Source organism: Triticum aestivum, chromosome 7B (genome assembly GCF_018294505.1).
Source record: "Triticum aestivum cultivar Chinese Spring chromosome 7B, IWGSC CS RefSeq v2.1, whole genome shotgun sequence".
In the NCBI taxonomy this organism is placed as follows: Eukaryota; Viridiplantae; Streptophyta; class Magnoliopsida; order Poales; family Poaceae; genus Triticum; species Triticum aestivum.
The window spans coordinates 77,302,337-77,321,117 of NC_057813.1; the positions used below are offsets into that span (position 1 = coordinate 77,302,337).

The 18,781-nt window shown below is 49.2% G+C and overlaps 1 pseudogene; it reads right to left on the minus strand.

Annotated features, from left to right (window-relative positions):
- Nucleotides 1–1,130: 1,130 nt before the first annotated feature.
- On the minus strand, nucleotides 1,131–9,155 carry LOC123157686 (uncharacterized; annotated as a pseudogene).
- Between the last annotated feature and the right edge of the window lie 9,626 nt (nucleotides 9,156–18,781).

Below are 18,781 nucleotides of genomic sequence, written 5' to 3' on the forward strand. Positions count from 1 at the left end.
CGAGGGCGGCAAAAACCCGCCGTTGGCATACCCCCCGGCGAGGGCGGGCGCCCCGGCGCACCGCCGACGCGACGGGCAATGGGCGCCAAGGAGGTTCGGCGCCTCCTCCTCCTCCTCCTTCTCCTCGTGCTCCTCCTCCCACTCCTCCGGCACTCCAATGCTGCTCGGCGTCAAGGCCGAGCCCGCGGCGGAGACGCCGCTCGGCCGGCGCACTCGCAGTGCCGGCATCGTCATCAACGAGGGCGGCCGACGCGCCTCCTCGTCGGCTCCTCCTCCGCGCTTCGTCAAGCCAAAGACGGAGCCGGGGCTGGCGCCGGTGAAGACGGAGCCGGGGCTGGCGCCGGTGAAGAGCACAGCGAGGTCGAGCTCGATGATGACGCGGCCCTTGAATGGGCACGCCAGGACTCCCTGAAGATGGCGAGGGAGCGCCAGTGTGCCGCCCTGCGGCGTTTCGCGCAGCGCCGCCGAGGCTGCGACGAAGGAGGGGCCGTCATCATCGACGACATCAACGACGACGACGCGCCACCACCGCCAAAGAGGAGGGGAGCTCGACGATGGCGACGCCGGGGAGGGGTCCAGCAGGGGCGCCCGCGTCAAAGAGGAGAAGGCCGACGACGGCGGCGACGACGCCGACTACTCGGCGTTCAGCAAGTTTTTTTTTGATTAGTTTACTATGCATGTAATGAAAATCCGCGAACATGTCTAATATACGCCGAAATTTGTATTGTTTAAGCCGAACTTCGCCGAACTTTGGCTAAATTTGTTATATTTTTTTCATTTTTTGAACGCACCTGGGGACGGCGGCTGGGGACCAACCCACCCAGGCCCATTTTTTGCGCCGGATCCCCCAGGCAGCGATTTTAGGCGCCCCATAGGGGGCCAACGGCTGGAGATGCTCTGAGGATGTACAAACCTGTTGCGGCGTGAAGGTTGAGGAGAGACCAGGGAGAGTTTTGTACGGCCGCCTAGCCATGATGCAGAGTGAGAGAGGGAGGGGTCCAAGCCAATCTCTCTGCGGTTGCCATCGCCTCTCACAATCTCTCTATCTCTCCATCTCAGTGTTGACAATGACAGCGGCCATGTACCTAGGTTTTCCGGCAGGCTCATCGAGAGGGCGGTGTGTGGGATGGTCACTCTGGGTTCTGTGTGGTAACAGACCCAATTACAGGTCAAAAAAAAAACAGACCCAATTAACCAGCGTGACCGACTTTTATATGAGAATAGCTTCCCAAGACAGCCGATCGAATCAGTAGTTAATTACTTCCTCCGTTTTATAATATAAAAATATTCATCTTTTTATATTATGGAATAGATGGGGTATGTGATTAGATATGCATGTGCGGCCAAAAGCGACCAGTACGCGTGATTTGATGGCCAAATCGCTGAGAGGGCATGGGAAGTGATCAACTTTATATTGTCCTAAAGTATGTGGGATTGATAGTTTATTTAATTCATTAGTAAGTATTTCTGCATTAAGTGTATTGATGCATACAAAAATGGTTGCTGCATAAATAAAAACTCTGATTTGAACCACAAGATTACAACATGAAAAAGTATGGCGTAGATAACAGGCGGACTACGATGGGACCATCACAATAGTGGGCGTTAAATAGAGTCGAATTTGGGCGGATAACTATCATATTGTATCATAACAAATTGACGGGGAACGGCGAAGCAGCTGGAACGTAGTGGCGTTGTGTGAAACTAAACAACGACTGATGTGGTCGAGGACTCGAGGTAGCCGGTTGATTTTGATCGAAAAATCAACATCGTCGCTGAACCCGTAAGTAGGGCTTAAGTTCAGGGCCTGACTGACCGGCGAAAACATCCCGTCCGACTGTCCGAGTACTATGGACGATATGGAACCGCCCTTGAACATACCTTGCTGGGTGTGGCAGCCGGAGATCCTTGATCCTATCCTCCAGCCTCCTTCGCAGCGTTTTGTCAATTGCCCTCATGGTGTGGCAGCCGCGGGCGTGGAGCAGCCGGAGGCGTGGCCAGTTGTCGACGAGAGCGGCCAACGAGGCCTGCTCGATCAGGCCGCCGGAAAGCACGAGCTGCTCCAGCAGAGGGAGCCTTTTCGCCACCATCGAGATGAAGCTCTGGCTGAGCATGTCGTACCGGCACGTCACGTGGAGGCTCCCCAACGATGGCGCCCTGCAGTAATCAAGATATAAGCAAATCAGGGGAGGTGTACATGTGACCAGATTGATAGATCCTTAGATCGGAGTGGGCTAGGAGATCCGGTAACCTACCTTCTCCTGGTGCGGATGAACTCGATCCAGCGCCGGCCATGGTGGTGTGGTGACAGCGGCGATGTGGACTGAGATGGCGGCGGTGGTGTGCTTCCCGTGAGCACCGCGCTTACCCTAGATCGGTACGGATTGTAGGTGGGGATTGTGGCAGCGACTCGCCTCGTAAGTCGTGCCCCGGCCCCCACCTCTGTTTATATAGCGCGGGTCACAGGGGCCCACCAACCATGGTTTGGTTGGGCGCCCCCGATCAGGGCGCGAGTCAGGGGCCCGTTCGACCCGTTGGGTTCGAACGGGAGAGAGATCAACCTAACATTCTCCCCCTTGATCTCAACTTTACTTTTAACTTTATACTTTCTAGTTTATTTGTTTCATCACATATTGGTACATAGAGCATGTTTCATGGTCACAGCTCAATTGCCGATAAAATCATTCAGCTACAACATACGTTTTGTTCAGAAACAAATTCTGTTCCTTTTGGGCCTATCCAGGAATCATAAGGCTTTCCCTTAAACCCATGCCGGCTAAGTGTTCCTTGAACACATTGGGTGGTAAGGCTTTCGTTAGCGGATCCGCAAGCATATCTTTTGTCTTTATATGCTCGAGACTTATAGTTTGATCCTGGATTTTATCTTTCACAACATAATACTTTATCTCTATTGTTTTGGCAGCATTACTCGACTTGTTGTTGTGAGCGTAAAATACCACGGGCTGATTGTCGCAGTACATCTTTAGTGGTTTGTGAATACAATCTACCACTTTCAAGTCGGGTATAATTTTCTTTAGCCATATCGCCTGCCCCGTGACTTCGAAGCATGCTATGAATTCTGCATACATCGTGGATGATGCAACTGTCGACTGTTTGAAGCTTTTCCACGAAATAGCTCCCCTAGCGAGGGTGAATACGTATCCTGACGTGGATTTTCTATCATCTTTGTCCCCCGCAAAATCTGCGTCTGAATACCCTTTTATCTCTAGGGAATCAGATCTCCTGTATGTTAGCATGTAGTCCTTCGTGCCTTGCGCATAACACAATGCTTTCTTTACCATCTTCCAGTGCTCTATGCCTGGATTCTCTTGATATCTACCGAGTACCCCGGTGATAAAGGCTAAGTCAGGGCGAGTGCACACTTGTGCATACTGCAAGCTGCCAATTGCCGAAGCATATGGTACTCCTTTCATTTGATCGATCTCGTACTGGTTTTTGGGACATTGGAATTTCCCAAAACTATCGCCCTTAACTATAGGAGCAGGTGTGGCTTTACTCGCATGCATATTATACTTTTTAAGAACCTTCTCCAAATATGCTTTCTGCGATAGTCCTAAGACTCCATTGTTTCTATCTCGGTGAATTTCTATGCCCAAAACATATGATGCTTCAGCAAGATCTGTTATGTCAAAATTCGAGGATAAGAACTTTGTTTCTTGTAGTAGACTAACATCACTGCTAGCAAGCAGAATGTCATCCACATACAAGATTAGGAAAATATATTTCCCATTTTTAAACTTTGCATAAATGCAGTTATCCTCAATATTTTCTTTAAATCCAAAACTTTTAATCGTTTGATTAAACTTTAAATACCACTGCCTAGAGGCTTGCTTTAATCCATAAATGGATTTCTTTAGGCGGCATCCCATATTTTCCTTGCCTTCCATGATAAAACCCTTGGGCTGTTTCATGTAGACATTTTCCTTTAAATCTCCGTTGAGAAATGCCGTCTTTACATTCATTTGATGTAACTCTAAATCAAAATGAGCAACTAATGCCATTATGATTCTGAAGGAATCCTTACATGAGACCGGAGAAAATGTCTCTTTGTAATCTATCCCTTCTCTTTGTGTAAATCCTCTTGCCACGAGTCGTGCTTTATATTTTTCTATATTCCCTTTAGAGTCATACTTAATTTTGTAGACCCATTTGCAGCCTACTGATTTGGCTCCTTTAGGAATTTCCTCTAAGTACCAAACATCTTTGGAACTCATTGACTTCATCTCGTCTTCCATTGCCTTCATCCACATCGATGAATGAGGGCTTCTCATGGCTTCTTCATATGAGGTGGGATCTTTTTTCATATGAACCATTTCTGTGTTATAAACTTTAAAGTCAGTAGAAATAGCTGACTTTCTTGGTCTTGTAGACCTTCTAAGGGCCTCACTTTCTGGCACATTCTGTGCCTCAACTTCTGGCACTTCTTCTAAAATTTGCTGCCGCACCTCCCTTTCATGCTCAACAACGGGTTCAGTCAGCTCCCGACGGACAGGTTCCGGGTCTGCCCCCATAGTTGTCATGGGTGGAGTTACAACTGGTAGTGAGAAAAATGGCTCCTGAATCATCGGATTAGGTGCATGCACCCTCTTCTCCTCAAGATCAATTTTCCGAGCTACCAAGCTCCCCCTCACCATTTTGTCCTCTAAGAAGACTGCATGTCTCGTTTCTACAAACTTTGTATATCTGTCTGGGCAGTAGAAACGAAAACCCTTTGATCTGTCTGGATAGCCAATGAAGTGGCAACTCACTGTTTTGGGATCTAACTTTCCAATGTTTGGATTAAACATTTTGGCCTCAGCAGGGCACCCCCACACCCTAAAGTGTTGTAGGGATGGCACCCTTCTTGTCCATAGCTCGTACGGTGTTTTGGGCACCGACTTGCTTGGTACTCTATTGAGAATGTGAATGGCGGTTTTAAGCGCCTCCATCCATAATCCCAATGGCAAGTTGGAATAACTCATCATGCTGCGCACCATATCCATAAGTGTACGGTTGCGCCTTTCAGCTACTCCATTTTGCCGAGGTTCGCCCGGCATTGAATACTGGGCAACTATGCCAGTCTCCTGCAAGAACTTTGCAAAAGGTCCAGGGACTTGGCCATATGGAGTGTGCCAACCGTAGTACTCTCCCCCATGGTCGGACCTAACTATCTTTATTCTTTTATCATGCTGATTTTCAACTTCGGCTTTGAATATTTTAAATTTATCCAACCGTTCAGATCTTTCTTTGATTGGATAAATATATCCATAGCGAGAGTAATCATCTGTGAATGTTATGAACGAGTCATATCCATCCACACTTTTCACCGGAAATGGTCCACAAATATCAGTGTGGATGATTTCTAGTGTGCCTGTGCTATGGATTGCACCTTTTTTGATTTGTTTTACGTACTTTCCTTTAACGCAATCTATGCATTGTTCTAAGTCTGGAAATTCTAACGGAGGAAGAATTTCACTTTTGACTAATCTTTCTATTCTCCCCTTCGAAATATGGCCCAAGCGACAGTGCCATAATTTCAATGAGTCGAATGTTCTTTTTCTTTTCTTTTGCTCTTTATTCGACACGGAAACATTTTCTTTCACATTGCAAACGGAATAAACTTTTTCACGAAGTGATAACAAATAAAGCTCATCATGTAGTAAAGCATCACCCACATAAGCATTATTATACCAAATGGCACACTTGCCATGTCCAAAATGACATTCATAATCATCTTTGTCCAAACAAGAAACACTAATTAAGTTTCTATGACATGATGGAACAAATAAAACATCTCTAAGTAGAAGATTGAATCCGCCAGCTAACTCCAAGCAGATGTCACCGACAGCTTCAACTTCTGCTTCAACTCCGTTTGCCACTTCAATGCGTCTTTCGCTTCTTAGCGTAGTTCGCGTCGAATGGAATCCCTGTAAAGAATTTGCAACATGAACAGTTGCTCCTGAATCAATCCACCAAGTGGATTTTGAAAACTGTGTATACAAGGATTCATTTACAAATGAAACTATATTGTTACCTCTTTTTGCCATGACTGACTTCAGCCAAGCACCACAGTCTTTCTTGTAATGCCCTTTCTTCTTGCAGTGGAGACACGTGTCTTTGTCCACTGAGAAATGCTGTTGCTGATGCTGATGCTGATAGGGGGCTTTTCCATTCTTTGAAGGAAAACTTTTGTTGTTTTGATTGTAGTTCTTTCTGTTGTAATCCTTCACATAGTTGAGTGAACCACCATGTGCGGCTTTGAGTCTGTCCTCTTCTTGGACACACATTGCTATTGTCTTTTCAATGTCCCATGTTCCAGGTGACATATTATAGTTTACAACAAAAGTTGCAAACTCCTGTGGCAGTGAAGCCATGACCAGGTGGACCAAGAGCGCTGGTTTGATCTCCAGATCCGCATCCATGGGCTTGAGCTTTGCTGCCATATTACTCATCCTGAGGATGTGCTCTCTTATTCCATGACTACCACCTGTGTAGCGTTCTGTCACCAGTTGCTCTAACATTTAGGTGGCATAGATCTTTGAAGAGCCAGTGAACTGGCTCTTTATCTTTGTAAGCAACTCGCCTGCGGAAGTGCACTTTGCAATGGAGCCCACAATGGCGCTCTCAATTGTATTCTTTATAAATGCCATGCACTTTTTGTTTGCATTGACCCACTTTTGGTTATCTATTAGGTAGGACTGCTCCAAAAGAGCATAGTCCCCCTTCTTTTTAGCCCATGCAGCATCATCATCAGTGGCCTCTCTTACTGGCTCTGTGGGTCTGACCGGCTGTGGTTTCTCCACAACCCAGTCAAGATCAGCACAAACAAATGCCAGTTCAACTTTCTTCCTCCACTTAGTGTGGTTGTCACCTCTGAGTGTCGGAACTTCTTTTAGGCAACTCATCAAGTGAAAGCCTCCTGAAATCACAATTTAAGTGACATCAATAAAACAATCATATGCAATAATCTAACGTTGGTGAAATTAAAACATAAAATTGTCTATGCAATTAAATCCATATTACCGTTGGGCAAAATATTAGAAATAAATGCACCTCTAAATTTCAATAATAGAACATGATCATGTTATTAATAACGTTGGTCATAAAAAATAACATAATCATATCATTTCAATAATTACTTTAACATGCTCTTAAAAACATAATTCTATCTAAACTTTTATTTTCTTTTAAAAAGAGCACAAATAATTATTTACGCAGCGGGAAAAAAATGTGAATAAAAATTCACAAACTTTTTACTTTTTACAGAAACTTTTATTTCACCGAATAAAAAATCATGAACTTTTTAGAAACATTTCTTTGACTTTTTCTTTTTCTGTACTGTTGAATAAAACTGTATAAAAAAATGACAGAGAATAACTCTGCAGCACAGCCGGCCACGGCCCAGCCCGCACGGCAGCGCCCGCGGCTGTCGGCCTCGGCCCAGCTCGCGCGGCAGCGCCCGCGGCTGTCGGCCTAGGCCCAGCTCGTGCGGCAGCGCCCGTGGCTATCGGCCTCGGCCCAGCTCGCGTGGCAGCGCCTGCGGCTGCTGGCCTTGGCCCAGAGCGCGCGGCAGCGCCCGCTGCTGGCGGCCTCGGTCTAGCGCAGCCCAAGCTGGCCTCGCCTCTGCATTCGGCCCATTGGCCCGCAACCAGCTAGGGTTTCGATCTGGGGCGTCAGATTTGATCGGACGAACACACGCTCATTGCGCTCGAACAAAACCGACCCATCGCGGCATTCGGGACAAAACCTAATCCGTTCGCTCCCCTTTCTCCTCGCGCGCCGCTCAGCCTCTCTCGAGCACGAGTCGGGCCATCGCGCCGCGGCACCAGGGGAGGCCGCCGGCTGCCGGAGACGGGGCTGAAAGCCACCGGTCCCCGCGAGCTCTTCTCCCTCCCCCCCTTTTTTTTTCTTCCTTCCGAAGCCAGTGTGAGAGAGAGAGAGCAGCACGCCAAAACAGAGCCCTGCTCTGCTCCTTTGTTTGATACAGCGGCGCCTCCCCCGTCCCCCTTGCTGGTGCGCGCGAGCTCCCGAAGGAGAGCGCGCCGCCGTCAAGCGGTTCGGTGGTGGTGTCCTTTGCCCCTTGCGGGGTAGTGTTCTTTGTCCCGGATCATCGGTGTGCCGATGCGATTCGGGATCGAGAGGAACAGGTGCGGCCATGACGGCGGCACAACTTTTCTTTTAGGTTTCTTTGCCCTTCTAGGGTTTCTAGGGTTCTTTGGGGGGAGGGATTTTCTTTCTATTTCTTTGATGTATACTTTTACCGAAAATCTTCTAGCCCGATCTGGCTACCTGATACCATTGATAGATCCTTAGATCGGAGTGGGCTAGGAGATCCGGTAACCTACCTTCTCCTGGTGCGGATGAACTCGATCCAGCGCCGGCCATGGTGGTGTGATGACAGCGGCGATGTGGACTGAGATGGCGGCGGTGGTGTGCTTCCCGTGAGTACCGCGCTTACCCTAGATCGGTAGGGATTGTAGGTGGGGATTATGGCAGCGATTCACCTCGTAAGTCGTGCCCCGTCCCCCACCTCTGTTTATATAGCGCGGGTCACAGGGGCCCACCAACCATGGTTTGGTTGGGCGCCCCTGATTAGGGCGCGAGTCAGGGGCCCGTTCGACCCGTTGGGTTCGCACGGGAGAGAGATCAAGATATAGGCAGATCAGGGGAGGTGTACATGTGACCAGATGTGGACCGATCAACGCGTCACATGCGTACCACTCAGCGAGGTAGAGCAGGAAATTGCCGTCGACGGGGCCGCGGAAGGACTCGCAGCAGCCGGCGCTCCGCCGCACGGCGGCACGTGCCATCGCCTGCCGCCCTGCTTGTGGGTCTGGGTCTGAGTCTGAGTCTGAGTCCGAGTCCGAGTCCGAGTCTGAGTCTTCATCGGCAGCGAGGTCGATGTGCCGCCACAGCAGCGGCTCGTCGACGGCCAGCCGCCGCCACGAGGCGCACGTGCGCCCGGCGCCACGGAGGATGTCGGCCTGCGGGATCAGGCTCAGGATGACCCACAGGACGTCGCGGGGCACCTCCGCCCAGTCCCTCTACTTCGACTCCCAAGGAAGACCATGCACATGCTGCATGTCCTTCCGGTGGCGGCGGGACGGCGGATCGGTCGCTGGGGCTCTGGCTCTCCTCTTCGACCTTACTCCCATCTTCTTTCGTTAGGTTGTGTTCCTGCGTCCAGAACGAGCCGCCAGATAATATAAGGAGCAAAGAAAAGAAACACTGACATCTGAATGCCCTCAATCCTTACCGTCGATGCTAAATCTGATGGCCATGGATCGTACATGGAATAGCAGAAACAAAGAGTCCCATCCGAGTTACTTCGATCCATACCATCCCAGGACACGACGCCTGAAACAATTTTAGAACCTCACAAATCTACGATTGCATGATCATTGCTATCTTAGAGCATCATTAACAGCCTTGCATATTTGATTGCTAAAAACTTATGATAAAAGAGAAAGAGAGAAAAGGTTTAGCAATCCAACATTTTTTTTGCTTTAGTACCTTTTTTTTGAGAAAAACTCCCGTTCTATTCATCAAGGAAAACACTTACTTTTGCCCGACTGATTTAGGGAAGAAATCAGCCGCGCGCCACGCGTGCCACGCGTCTAGTGGGCCAGCCACCGCTCCACGTTCTCCCTTATCCAGTTATCCTAATGCGAGCGAAGGGAGCCGCACATTCTCATGCGTTGACGTTTTCTCCCTCTCTCTCTCGGCCCGACGAATCTTGCCGGCAATTCTTTTCTCCTCCAAATCTGGCGAGAGGCCTCGCAGCAACCCCTCCCTAATTGTAGCCGCCATCCAGTCCTACACCACCTTGCAGAGGTGCCACGCTGTGGACGGCCGGCCGCTCGTAGCACCCTGGTGCGTTCCACCCTGCAGCACCCTCACTGTCAGTAATCATGGCAGCGGCATCCACTACGGGACTAACACCCTATGCCGTCGGCCAAGGTCTATGCCGACGGCCACCGTCGGCATAGATAACGTTAGTGTACTTGTGTCAGACCGTCGGCATAGAAAAGCCGTCGGCAAAGCATATATGCCGACGGTGTTCGTACGGCCGTCAACATAGAAACATCGTCCGTGCAGATTTTCATCAGACGGCAACAGATGGCGCCATCAAACACGCTGGCCAACCACGGGCTGCCGCATGGCACTGGTATGCACCGAACGACCTGCGGCAACACAGCATTGTCGTCGCTCGCCGGTTTGTAGCGGACTACCTGCTGCAATGCAACACTCGTGGCAGCCGTCGAGGCGTGGCAGCGGCACAACACTACCGGTCTGCAGCGGACCAACTGCTACAAGGCAGCACCACCGTTCGTGGCGGTAGTGTGTGCGGCGACGACCTGCTGCAAAGTAGCATCGCCGTCGAGGCATGGCAGCGGCACCGCACAACCGGTCTTTAGCAGATCACCTGCTGCAAAGCAGCATCGCCGTTGAGGCGTGGCAGCGGTACCGCATAGCTCTTTAGCGGATCAGCTGCTGCTAAGCAGCACACGCCGTCGAGGCATGGCAGCTGTTAGACTTGTGTCGGATATTATTGTACAAGTTAGGTTACAGTTGGACTTGGAATCGTACTATGTGTAGACAGGGTAGGAGTTGTATTCTAATAGGACACTTGTATTCTAGACCTCCCATATATAGCGGGGTAGACACATGATGTAACCTATGCCAACATAATAGCACGGGCACGCGGGGGAGCCGGCGGCGTGTACCGCCGCCCTGGCGGCCGGGGTGCGGTATTGTAGCGGTGTCATGGAGAGGAGCGCCCATAGTCATGCCCCGGGGATGTAGCCATATCGGTGAACCTCGTTAACAAATCCCGGTGTCGTGCTTGTGTGATTGCTTGGTCCTCGGTAGATCGACGGAGTGCCTCAGATTTATTCTAACAAGTGGTATCATGAGCAAGGTTCGATTTGAGGTTCCGGATGTTGATTTAGAGGTGGAGCAGAATTTGTCGAAAAATCGGCTGGCAGTCAAGTCATTCGACTGGAAAAGATCGATGGAGGCGACGGGAGTTCTGTTTCGTGTGAGAAGCAATGGGAAGCACGCGGTGCTGCGCCAGATGCATCCAGCAGCAGGTAGACCTAGCGGACAGCAGCGGCGACGAAGATCTATTCGATCAATCGGGAAAGGTGGAGTCTGTGTCGCGCACGGAAGCATGCACGTTCAGATCCGTCAGTTTGATCGATAGCAAGGCCGCGACATAGGTGGAATTGCTGCAGGAGGTGGCACAGCAGCACAGTTAGCACACACGAGGCCAATCCGAGGGCGTGCCACGCGCGGTAAGTAGCTAGGCAGAGCTTCGGTGGCCCACGGCTCAGGCAAGGGCGATGCAGCCCAGTTGGGGCCTGAGTGCGCCAAGGGAAGCAGGGCCATGCCAAGGACGCTGGTGGCTCGATCGGTTGGAGGCTGAGGCCGGTTTCGTCGAGATCGGATGGTTGCGTGCGGTAACAGGGATCCGAGCAGCAACGGCGGCTTGTCGCGTAAAGCAGCAGGCGGATTGCTCGATGAGGCAGTCCAGGGCAGCACACGACAAGCCATGTTGGGCTCAACTGAGCGGTGGGCTGGTGGGCGCATTGCCAGGCCCAGGAGCACGACCGTAGCAAGGTTGGGCGGGCGCTCGGGTATATGCGGAGGCGCGCTGTACGCAGGTGGTTGTTGTAGGCGCTGCGGGAGCTGAGCGAGATTTGTTTCGGAAAAAAGGCGCCACGTATATGTGCGTGTAGATTTCCATCGGAAGCAAGAAAAGTAAAAGCAAGGACGGAGAACCTTTGGGGCTGCACGTGAGCAAGGATGATGTTTTGATCTTGGGTGCACCGACTACTAGATGAATTCTCCAATTGGCTCTATTTTCTTGGAACACGTACATGTAATGTACGGGATGGTAGAAGTGCATGTCACAAAATATAAAGGCGCAGTCGCTGGTCCATGAAAGATTGACAGGATGCAAGTCAATGAAGATGGACGTGTGCGGCGACGGCGACATGCGTATAAGGCTCGAAGGAGTCTCGACCGTGTCGTGACAAGGATCATGCATACACAGGGCCTCAAGGCAATGCACGGAGATGTGTACAGGCAGACACGACGCAGGGTGGAGCATGGTTGCAGTCGGATAATTTCGACTGGGTCAGACTGGATTGTCTGATGGACTGACATGGATGTTGGTCAAAGCAGAAGACGGCGGTGATTTCAGCGACGACGACATAGGAGCGTGATGCTGATGGTGGCCAGCTTATGGGGCGTGGAAACACGCGGTGCAGGCCCGAGGGCTTGTGCGACTTCGACAAGACTAATGCGCGGGGTTGATTCAAGGCAATGTACACATGAGAGCTTGAAGTCGACAGGGCGTGGGGTAGCATGACGCAACTACATGGAGTCATATTGAAGGTGGAGCTGGAGTCTGATAGATGACTATGCTTTGTGCTGATGGAGGGGCTACGGTGTAAGATATCGGAGAACCGAAGCCTATTTCAGCGGGATAGCGAGAGATACGTGGATCGGACTGGGGCACAATGGTCTGATGGAGACGTGATACTCGACATCGGTCGGTGATGATCGGTGGTTCTCTGCAGTGGGGGTTGAGGCAGTGTGGGCTAGCTACCCGGGAGACTCGACCAGGACAGTAGAGGCTCGACGCGGTGATAGCGGCGAGGCGTGCGGTAAGCACAGGACACAGCGACAGACCAAGGCACTGGTGGTCAGACATGTGGTTAGCCAAATTGTGCAGGGGGTGCTGAAGTAGTGTTGACAAGTACCGGATTCAAGTTGGTGACTGGGTCTATCAGTGCTAGTTGATGGACATGAGTTGACCATGGAGAATCTGAGAAAGTGGCAGAAAGTCTGGATTTGTCAAAACAGAGAGAGTACATGGCCGTATATTCTGTGATGTCCAGGGCACATGGCAAAGTGCGGATGGCATATATGTCGACGGCGTCCGTACGGCCGTCAACATAAAAACACCGTCGGTGCAGATTTTCATTAGACGGCAACAGATGGCACCGTCAAACACGCTGGCCAACCACAGGCTGCCGCATGGCACTGGTATGCACCGAATGACCTGCGGCAACACAGCATTGTTGTCGCTCGCCGGTTTGTAGCGGACTACCTGCTGCAATGCAACACTCGTGGCAGCCGTCGAGGCGTGGCAGCGGCACAACACTACCGGTCTGCAGCGGACCAACTGCTACAAGGCAGCACCACCGTCCGTGGTAGCAGTGTGTGCGGCGACGACCTACTGCAAAGCAACATCGCGGTCGAGGCATGGCAGCGGCAGCACACAACCGGTCTTTAGCGGATCACCTGCTGCAAAGCAGCATCGCTGTTGAGGCGTGGCAGCAGTACCGCATAGCTCTTTAGCGGATAAGCTGCTGCTAAGCAGTACCACCGTCGAGGCATGGCAGCGGCACCGCACCAGCGGATACCTGCTGCAATGAAGCTTCACTGCTGTTGCGTTACAGTGGCGGCCTCAAAGCCTCACATGCAAACATCATCAGGTGAGCATCAGCCAGGGAGTGGCAGCATTGGAGCCTCGCCTGCAGCAGAGCGTCGCCCCCGGAAGCTAGCTTTGCATCTACGGGGCGCTGCAAGGAAAACGTGTTGTGTGCTGCCATTCTTCCCTTCCTTGATGTGGTGTTATTTTCTTCTCTTTTCTTGGCGATGCGGGGCGTGCAAGACTGCAAAAGCGGCTGGTTACGGGAGCAGGATGACTGGCATGATCTGACGGCTACACAACTCCTGATCCAACGGCCCACGGGGTGGTTGATGTTTTGCCTCGCGTAAGTCGGATGACGCCTAGCAGCGCCCATTCATCAACTGTGAAGTTAATATAAAGAACACCAGAAGTAAAAATTACATCTAGGTTTGTAGACCACCTAGCGACGATTACAATCAATAGAGCGAGCTGAAGGCCCATCGCCGTCATCACCCATCCATCACCGGAGTCGGGCAAACCTTATTGTAGTAGACAGTCGGGGAGTATTCGTGCTAAGGCCCTAAAGGACCAGCGCACCAGAACAACAACTGTCATTGATGAAGCAAAGCGTAGATCAAAAGGATCCAACATATGGACACAGGAACACAGACGAACGAAGACTGGATCCACCAAAGACAAACTCCGGCCGAATCCCACGAGATCTGCCAGAGGAAAACCCCATGCGCCCTCCAATGACGCTAGAAGCACCGCCGGGATGGGGGCTAGGCTGGAAGAACCTTATTCTATCTTCAAAGAGTCGTCACCATCTCATCTCTCTGAGCGGGACACACACTCTAATAAAATTCAGAAAAACATACAAAAACGGATCCCTCCTGTCGGCAAGGGCCGAGATCCGCCTCCATGGTCATAAGACCACAGGAGACGAGGCAGACTGGCGGCGACGCCGGCAGGAGGCACTGGAAACCCTAGCAGTAGGTGCCCTTTGATAGCCTTTGTACATATTGGATTGCTATATATTTGCACAAAACACACAATTAAATGTGGGGACAATTTGTCATAGACACATCACACACTAGCATACGCACATGTGTATACATATACTAGCACAACTCGCGTACACATATACACACACGCACACAAGCAGCACACAAGCATGCGCACAACACACATACGCGTACACATCACACATAGGCCCACTAGTCATTGAGACAAAAGATGAAGACCACTTTTACAAAGGCTTGCTAAAATTTAGCAAATGGCCTTTGGATTCCGCAATATGCAACGTGAAAGGCCAGATTTAGTAAGCTTTGTAAAAAAAATGGTGAGGGACCACTTATACAATGGCTGTTTGAGAAGTTTTTTGGTCAAGATAGCTAAAATAGCAATTGAGTGCAAATATAAAAAGACTGTTGGGGATGCTCTTAGCTATCTTAAAATTAAGTTTGGAACACAAACATTTGTGTCTTCCCTACGTTCACCGGCTCTCTTCACCTTCTTACAAATTCCTATATACTCCCTCCATCTGAAAATACTTGTTGGATAAATTGATGTATCTAGATGTATTTTGGTTCTAGATACATCTATTTTTATCCATTTCACCGACAAGGATATTTGGACGGAGGGAGTACAACATATTAGTCTTGAGAACCAGGATCAGGTTGTCTCTTCCCCCCATTCCCCTCATTTTAAAGGGACATGAATTCCCCACTTTTAGGTTATATCATGCATTATGTCTTTTGTTCAAAATTATATGTTATCAACGGTTTATATCACCATCACGCCGAGTTTCAGGGAATTGGTTATTGCTGCAAAGTTGTCTAGCCTTTATGAGACTGATTGGTTTTATGTCAATATTTGTCATGCATATGTGTTGCAAGTCCAATTTTTATTACGGGTGAGTACATTGTATTACTCAATCAGAAGGTCCTTACAATCATCGATAGACATGTCAACTTCAACTAGAGGTCCAAAACCAATCAAGGTCATAGTTCTACCATCAAATATCTAGCAAAATTAGCTAAGCAATATGACGATGTCCTGGCTAAGGTGCCTCTCACCATGAAGGTTCCTGGCCTAGTGGGCTTGGCTGAGGACTCCTTGTCGGTTCCCACCTTGGTCACTTTGGACGGCCCATGGGGTATCACACGAGGATTTCACAAGACTTACATGCAAGACAAGAAGATGGTATCATGGAGGATTGTACCTCCTCGTATGTAGCTAAAGGAAATATTCCCTAGAGGCAATAATAAAGTTGTTATTTATATTTCCTTATATCATGATAAATGTTTATTATTCATGCTAGAATTGTATTAACCGGAAACTTAGTACATGTGTGAATACATAGACAAACAGAGTGTCACTAGTATGCCTCTACTTGACTAGCTCGTTGAATCAAAGATGGTTAAGTTTCCTAGCCATGGACATGAGTTGTCATTTGATCAACGGGATCACATCATTAGAGAATGATGTGATTGACCTGACCCATTCCCTTAGCTTAGCATTTGATCATTTAGTATATTTCTATTGCTTTCTTCATGACTTATACATGTTCCTATGACTATGAGATTATGCAACTCCCGAATACCAGAGGAACACTTTGTGTGCTACCAAACGTCACAATGTAACTGGGTGATTATAAAGGTGCTCTACAGGTGTCTCCGATGGTACTCGTTGAGTTGGCATAGATCGAGATTAGGATTTGTCACTCCGATTGTTGGAGAGGTATCTCTGGGTCCTCTCGGTAATGCACATCACTACAAGCCTTGCAAGCAATGTGACTATTGAGTTAGTTGCAGGATGATGCATTACAGAGCGAGTAAAGAGACTTGCCGGTAATGAGATTAAACTAGGTATTGAGATACTGACGATCGAATCTCGGGCAAGTAACATACCGATGACAAAGGGAACAACGTATGTTGTTATGCGGTTTGACCGATAAAGATCTTAGTAGAATATATGGGAGCCAATATGAGCATCCAGGTTCCTCTATTGGTTATTGACCACAAACGTGTCTCGGTCATGTCTACATAGTTCTCAAACCCGTAGGGTCCGCACACTTAAAGTTTGGTGACGATCGATATTATGAGTTTATGTGTTTTGATGTACCGAAGGTAGTTCGGAGTCCCGGATGTGACCATGGAGATGACGAGGAGTCTCAAAATGGTCGAGACATAAAGATTGATATATTGGATGGCTATATTCGGACACCGGAAGTGTTCCAAGTGATTTCGGAGAAAACTGGAGTGCCGGAGGGTTACCGGAAACCCCCGGGGGAACTAATGGGCCACATGGGCCTTGGTGGTTAGTGAGAGGGCCGGCCAGGGCAGGCCGTGCCCCCCCTCCCCCTCTGGTCCAAATTGGACTAGGGAAGGGGGCGGCGCCCCCCTTTCCTTCTCCCTCTCCTCCTTCCTTTCCCCCTCCTAGTAGGACTAGGAAAGGGGACTCCTACTCCTACTAGGAGGAGGACTCCTCCTCTCCTAGCGCGCCCCAAGGGCCGGCCGGCCTCCCCCCTTGCTCCTTTATATACGGGGGCAGGGGGCACCCTAGAACAAACAAGTTGATCATTGATCCCTTAGCCGTGTGTGGTGCCCCCCTCCACCATAATCCACCTCGGTCATATCGTCGTAGTGCTTAGGCGAAGCCCTGCACTGGTAGCTTCATCATCACCGTCATCACGCCGTCGTGCTGACGAAGCTCTCCCTCGACACTCTGCTGGGTCGTGAGTTCGTGGGACGTCACCGAGCCGAATGTGTGCAGATCGCGGAGGTGTTGTACTTTCGGTACTAGGATCGGTTGATCATGAAGACGTATGACTACACCAACCGCGTTGTTACTCCCCTCTCGTTGCTATGCATCACCATGATCTTGCGTGTGCGTAGGATTTTTTTTGAAATTACTATGTTCCCCATCAGTAGCCGACTAGGATCTATGTACCTAGGACCCCCCCCAGTATGCTATATAAGCCGAGGGGCCAAGCTCGTAGATCGACAACTAACAATGTCTCGATACACTCCTATGAAATAAAACACAAGAAGGACATTGTCTATTATCTTCTCTGGAGAGCCTAAACCTAGGTAAAACCTCATCTCAGCTATCATCATGCCAAGTAGCCTAGCTTATGATACCCCACTAATGGATCTGCCAAATTTAGCTCCATAGTGGTGGCCCATGCAGGTCCTACTAGGTGAAAGCCGTGACGCGATGGGATTCCGAATCAATGCTCAGATCGGTTATGACATGATCTTCGTGCTAGGCAAGATGTTTATCTTCGGCAGATTCACCCCAACTCGACTAGCCACCTCGGCCAGGATCGAGGCCTTTGCTATAGGATGGATCATAAGATTCATCAACATGGAGTAAACCGCAAACCTCCAAGGAGAGCTGGTGTTCTCAGGTTGCAGTAGTTGCAGACACAAAATCCGCATCTCACCAGATCGAGGAACATAAGATGTCGGATCTCCCGATATGGATGTCAAATCGAATCATGGAGTTGCCGGGGGAAGTTGATTTTTTGACCCACCCACCATCCATTTTGTTGCCAACGTCCACTACTAGGGAAAACCCTAGTAGTAGCGCTTGTTTTATAGCTAGTAGTAGCGCTGGTACCAGCTCTACCACTAAGGCACTACATCTAACTAGTAGCAGTAGCGCTGGAAAGGGAGCGCTACTGCTATACCTAGTTAGCAGTAGCGCTTCCCTTTGGACACAGCTACTGCTACTAGTAAGTAGCAGTAGCACTTGTTCTAAAAAGTGCCGCTGCTAACTTTTCCTGTATTTTAAAAAATACAGCTTATTTTCGTTGTGTGGTTTTATATACAGTACTTTCATCATATGATTTTATGACCATGATTACTTATTATATATAACAGTGGGTGAAATGAACATGGAGTAGATTCAAGTGGAGGCAACATGTGGTGTATGTCAAAAGTACTACTCTAATCCAAACTTGATCTAGTTTGGATTAGTAGTACTTTCGATGTGCACCACATGTTGGCTCCACTTGAATCTAATCCATGTTCATTTCACCTACTGATATATATAATAACTCATCATGCTCATATAACAACTTAGCATCATGCATCATCGATCATAATAATAAATAACTCATCATTGGTATCATAATAACAAGTCATACTCATCATCATCGATCATACAACTTCTACTCGATACCACATCATCATCATAGTCATCTAATCAATCCTACTTAGTTGTTCTTAGCACATGATCATGAGTATTATTAACTAGGACCTACTACCTTCTCTTAGGTAAAATAGCATAAAACAAGATAGGCCCTGACTCGCCATTATGGAGAATGGAGATTATCCCGTCTCCAAT